At 38.3% G+C, this 6,549-nt stretch overlaps 1 non-coding gene across 1 annotated transcript; it reads right to left on the reverse strand.

Annotated features, from left to right (window-relative positions):
• Positions 1 to 6,093: 6,093 nt before the first annotated feature.
• LOC138882466 (small nucleolar RNA R71) lies at positions 6,094 to 6,199 on the reverse strand. The gene has a single exon (XR_011404069.1). It is a non-coding gene; the product is annotated as a small nucleolar RNA R71 (small nucleolar RNA).
• Positions 6,200 to 6,549: the final 350 nt, after the last annotated feature.

Consider the following 6,549-nt stretch of genomic DNA (forward strand, 5'->3'; position numbering starts at 1 on the left):
GGGAGCCAGATATCCCGAAAACTACTTTCAGGACTCGGTATGGTCATTACGAATTTCTTGTTATGTCTTTTGAACTGACCAATGCCCCAACAACCTTTATGCATTTGATGCACAGTGTGTTCTAACCGTATCTCGACTCATTCATCATATCTTTATTGATGATATTCTTGTGTATTCCCGGAGTCGGGAAGATCATGAGCAACACCTGAGGACTGTGCTTCAAACTCTGAGAGAGAAGAAATTATATGCTAAGTTGTCAAAATGTGAGTTTTGGTTGGATTCCATGGCATTCCTAGGCCACGTGGTATCGAGTGAGGGTATTCAGGTGGATTCAAAAAATAGAGGTCGTGTAGAGTTGGCCTAGACCATTCTCATCTATAGAGATCTGCAATTTCCTTGGCTTGGCTGGATACTACCGTCATTTTATGGAGGGGTTTTCATCGATTGTAGCCCCTATGACCAGGTTGACCCAGATCGGTGCTCCGTTCCAGTGGACGGAGGAGTGTAAGGAAAGATTTCAGAAGCTGAAGACAGCTTTGACTACAATCCCAATTTTTGATACTGCTTACCGGTTCAGGGTCTTATACGGTCTATTGTGATGCCTTGAGGATTGGCCTCAGAGCGGTATTGATGCAGGACGGTAGGGTGATTGCCTACGCGTCCAGACAGTTGAAGGTACATGAGAAGAATTATCTGGTCCATGACCTTGAGTTAGTTGCCATTGTCCCTGAAGATCTGGCGTCATTATTTGTATGGTGTTCCCTGTGAGATTTATACTGATCATCGGAGCTTGCAACACATGTTCAAGCAAATGGATCTAAATTTGCACCAGAGGAGGTAGTTAGAGTTGCTGAAGGACTATGATATCACTATTTTGTATCACCTGGTCAAGGCCAATGTGGTGGCCGATGCTTTGAGTCATCGGGCGGAGAGTTTGGGGAGTTTGGCTTATTTACCAGCATCAGAGAGGCTTATGACGATGGATGTTCAAGACTTATCCAGCCAGTTGGTGAGATTGGATCTTTCAGAGCCTAGTTGGGTTCTAGCTTGCGTGATTTCTCGGTCTTCCTTATTTGATCGTATCAGGGAGCGTTAGTATGATGACCCTCATTTGCTTGTCTTCAAGGACAAGGTTCCGTACGGTGATGCCAGAGATGTGACTATTGGTGAGGATGGTGTATTGAGGATGTAAGGTCGGATTTGTGTAACCAATATAGATGGGCTTCGGGAGTTGATTCCGGAGGAGGCCCATAGCTCGCAGTATTCCATTCATCCGGGTTCCACGAAGATGTATCAGGATTTGAGGCAGCACTACTGGTGGAGACGAATGAAGAAAGATATAGTTGGATTTGTAGCTCGGTGCCTCAATTGTCAGCTGGTGAAGTATGAGCACCAGAGACCGGATGGGTTGCTTCAGCAGATAGTGATTCCGGAGCTCAAACTGCTTTACCTGAATTTTGTGCAGCATGCTAGGCTAGACTTACTTGTTTGCCTTAATATGAAATTTGACATTTCTGAGTATTTTCCTGTTTCTGCTGTTTATTTACATTGGGACTACTAATGTGGAATTCCGGTAGCTCCCTCCTCCCCCTTGCCTATTTACATTTGGGACTACGGATGTGTGATTCCGGTAGATCCCCCTACACAGTTATTATGGAACTACGACAATGCACACGGTAGATTCCCCCAGTATTGGGTATTTACATTTGGGACTATGGAACGGGATTCCGGTAGACCCCCCCGCACTATAAGTTGGACTACGGGACGGGATCCCAAGAGATACATTAGATATGTATAATTGGAACTACAGGACGGTATCCTGGGAGATCCCCGATTGTTATTTTGGTGCTGAGTCGTATTTCTTTCTGTGTTTTCCTTGCATCTGTAATAGTTGTTGTTGCCCTTTTATATCTTTTGTTACTTTTACTGCTATACTTAATTATACTATTCTGTTCTACACTGTCAAACTTTATATTTTATTTGACCTCAGTAGGGCCCTGACCTTCCTCGTCACTATCCGACCGAGGTTAGGCTTGGCACTTACTGAGTACCGTTGTGGTGTACTTACGCCCTTTCTGCGCATGTTTTTTTCATGTGCAAATCCAAGTACTTCGACTCAGTCCTATCACCCATGAGGCGAGGCGACTGCTCCAAAGACTTCGAGGTATATCTGCCGCGTTTGCAGACCAAAGAGTCCCTTTCTATTCTCGCTTTTAAGTATTAGCCCTTCTGTATTTCTTTTCTTTGTTAGACATTCTGGAGTTAGACACTGTTAGATATTCAAAGGCTTGTGGTTTCATGAGATTCCAGGTTTTGGGAAAGTGTATTAGTTTTGAGAAGTTGTATTGTATATGCCGAGCGACATTTTTAATACTGTTTCATTCGGTTATTTTGGCTTTTAATTATTTCTTCGGCAAGTTTTTGGTTATTTTTACGCATTGTTTGTCTTACCTAGTCGTAGAGACTAGGTGACGTCACGACAGTTCACGGAGGGCTAACTGGGGTCGTGACCCTTTCTTTCATCTTACCATTTTTAGTCCTTGCCAAAAATTATTTATATTTGGTAGCCGAAAAAGTGTATAATAATTTATATAATTTTTATATATAACATACATAATGTATATATATACAAAAAATATATTTCGACTATTATTTTGAGAGCGGTTATACAATTTATTGTCCCTAGAAAAAATTGCCCTCAATGGGGTAATAGTTGTGACTTGAACCACTTAGAGTTTCTCATTGATTACATACATGGCCTCTCTTGTGTATAGACATAAGATTTTTACACAAATAACCGATCAACTTTATTGTTTACTTTTCTAGTTTGCATATATAAATTATACACTGATTATAAAAGGTTATACATATATTAATTGTACATATATTATACATTCACCTATTATTTTTATTTTAACCAGTTGAGAAGGTGGCTATTTAGGTTAATTCTTCTATAGAACAACATTAAAGATTGATAGAGATGGCCCTATAAGGGGCCAGTCTTTAAATATTATTCTTATTTTTGAATGTATTTAAAAAATTAGCTCCGAAATCATGCAACTCTTCAGGGATTTCTCTACCGGATCAGTAGAATTTATGTATTATTTACTTTACTTATATATTGTAAATTATTCACAAACTCTATCTGGTTGGCATGATTTTGTGCTTGTTTAATTGTTCATCAAACTCTAGCAGATTGGCGTAACTTTGTATTATCTATAATCCACCTATCTGGTAAATTGTTCATCAAAGTCTACTCAATTGGCATAAAATATTCTTTGCAATTCTAGTTATGATCAAACCACCCCAGATCTGCTCCAAATAAATTCAAATTTAAAATAAACTTCCAAATACCAACACAAATAATGATCTCCAATCATCAATTTAGTCAGATATTATTAATTTCAGAAAATCTATTTTGTGTTCTTCAACATTTTCTAAGGGCCAACAATACAGTTTTAATATTTTAAAGCAAAATTAGTTTTTAAACTAAAAGTTTAATTATAAATATCAGCACTCAAATAATTTCAACAGTAATTAACTATTAACTTCGAACTTTTAACCTTAAACAGGAATTTTAACCTTCCAAAATTAAAGAATTATTGTTATCGGTGAAGAAGAAGATATAGAGAAGAAGGGGCAAAGAGACGGTCCATTTATTAAATACCGCTAATTAAGGAGACATTCAACTAAGACTAGTCTTGAGGTGCACACATGCAATTTTTCGAACAATATTGAGAAAATGGGATTCAAACTTATAGCCTATGTTGCCAAGTTTCTTCAAGGCCAAAAATATTTTTTAAGCTTTTTTTTTTTCAAAGTTGAGGTGTTTGGCTAAAGCTTTTAGATGAAAAAATTACTTTTGAATAGAAACAAAAGCAGTTTTTGAGAAGCAGAAAAATAAAATAGTTTATCCCTAAAAGCACCTTTGAAAAAAATACACTTAGAGACACTTTCTAAAAGCTTGGAAAACACTAAATGCTGTTAAAAAATATTTTTCAAATTAATTAGCCAAACATAAATTGCTTCTCACCAACAGTACTTTTTTTTAAAAGTACTTTTGAGAAAGAGACCGTTTGGATTAGCTGATTTGAAGTAACTTGATAATAGGCTAGATTCATATAGTTTGGTGACTGTTTATGCCCCAACTTGACTATGCTTCTCTGTTCTAGGATAGTTAAATGACGATAAATTGTCTCTAATTATGAATTTCATGTTTTGCAGGAGCGAGTTGGGCTTATGAGGACTAAGGACAGTGTTTGGAGCTAAATTAAAGCAAGGGAAGCCCCTCGAAGCTGAGTACGTGTGAAAGAAGAGAGAAAAGAAGAGTTAAAATGCTGAACCAGCTTAGCGCGCCCTTAGCACGACCGCGCTAGCCCAAAAAATCGAGGCAGAATGTTATGCAATGTGCGCGGCCATTAGCGCGGGCCGCACTAGTCCAATTCGGAGCACATAATTTCAGGGGTAAACTTGGAAGTTTGGGGTAATTCTACTTAACCTATAAGAGGTCCAGCTCGCCCAAAGAGAGATTATCAAGGTTTTTACAGCTTAGTTGAAGGCAAGAAGAGGCAAGGGGGATAATTCGACATCGAGTTCTACCTTTCTTCCTTTTGTATTTATTGTTTATGATGAATTTTGCTGTTGTTAGTATGGATACGATTATGAGTAGCTAATTATTTAGTCTAGGGTTTTGATGGAACCTGTTGAAGGATGAACTTCGTGTTATGTTAATATAGTTTGCCCAGTTTAATCTCTATTTATTCAACTACATTTTTATTGTAGTTAATTGATAGGATCCTCAATTAGTTGTGCCTATTTAGTATGTATTATTCGGGAGAGAGTGCATATTTAGGTAATTGTTGAACAACACCCCTCCCAAAGTATATGAGGAATCAATAACCGAGGGTTTAAAGGTGGGATTATAGATAACAAAACCTTGGGTGTGATCTAAAGTGAGTTGTAATAAAATCCAGCTAGCGTAACTCGGGAGAGAGCGTCTAGTAAATTATCGTAATTACTCGGGAGAGATTTACAATAGTAAGAGTGCTCATGATCGATAGAAACGATAAGGCAATTCTATATGAAACATAACAAGAAGGGATTCCATCAATAGGGGAAATCACAACCTTAGATCCTTTTCTTATTTGTTTACAACCCAGTTATAGTTAACTTTTAGTTTACTTAAATTTCATTCAGTTATAGTTAGTAAAAATATCACCAATTGTTATTCAAAATATCTGGAAAGTTGATTACGGAGAATTCAGTGAGTCTGACAAGAGCAATGGGTAGGTTAATTCCCTGTGGGATTCGACTCTAGGCTAAATACTCGGATTATATTTGTAATGACCGCTTGTCCTTTTCATAAGACATAGTTGGGCGTGATCAAATTTTGGCGTTGTTGCCAGAGAATTAATGGTGTTATCAGTTACAATTGAAAGAAATACAAAAATTCTTAGTGTAGTCAGTTTTCTTTATTTTCAATCTATACATTGAAATTTTAACGTTTGTTGACTTGGTTGTACAGGTGCATGCCTAGAAACTCATTAAGAACTGGTAAAGTATTTGAAGCATTATCAGATCCCGAGAAAGTTTTCAAGGCCTTGAATCGGGCAAACTGGAAAAACAAACAACAACAATCAACTGAACAACTCGAACCAGACATGAGGGATATCATGGTAGACCCAACAACGCCAGTAGCTCCAGTAGTGGCACCTCTTCTGCCAGAGGCTGCTCTATATGACTGGGCACAACTCACGATAGAGAATTTGGCCACAACGATATTAGTCCCGCAGATACAGGCCAAATCTTTTCAAATCACGAACAACATGTTGCACTTGTTGCAAAATAAGGGACTATTTTCGGGGTCATACATTGAAGATCCTCAAAAACACTTGAAGAATTTCCTGTCAATCTACAAAACTCAAAGGCAACCCCACGTAACTCATGAAGCAATAAAGCTGTTGTTATTTCCATTCTCAGTGACAGGAGCTGCCCAGACTTGGCTAAGTTCACTACCCATTAATTCCATCACGACTTGGGAAGAGTTAGTCAAGTAATTTGTGAATAAGTTTCATCCATCCAACAAGATTGCTTAGCAAATTGATGAAATTTTGAGCTTCAAACAGAAATCAATGGAGACACTGCAAGAAACATAGGAGCGATTCAAAGGAATATTGATTATATGTCCGCACCACGGTATTCCAGATCAGATGTTGGGGCAGCGATTTTACATGGGTTTGACAGATAGCATGAAGGCTAATGTTGATGCTTCAACTGGTGGAGCATTCTTGAGCAAAACATGGAGAGAAAGCCAGAGCCTACTTGACAAGATGACACAGAATTCAGGGTGGACAACTAGGAATGCATCTATCACTCCAGTGGTTCACTCAGTGCCCTTAGATCGGTCCAACACTCTTGCTGAAAATATGGCTACCTTAATGACATAAATGAGTATACTCACCAAAAAGGTGGAAGAGTCAGGGCAGAAGCAGCAGGTGCAAATTGTAGATACTACCAATGGGGGCTTACGTACATCTTGCATTAGTCAGC

The sequence above is a fragment of the Nicotiana sylvestris genome, chromosome 11 (assembly GCF_000393655.2).
Source record: "Nicotiana sylvestris chromosome 11, ASM39365v2, whole genome shotgun sequence".
Lineage (NCBI taxonomy): Eukaryota > Viridiplantae > Streptophyta > Magnoliopsida > Solanales > Solanaceae > Nicotiana > Nicotiana sylvestris.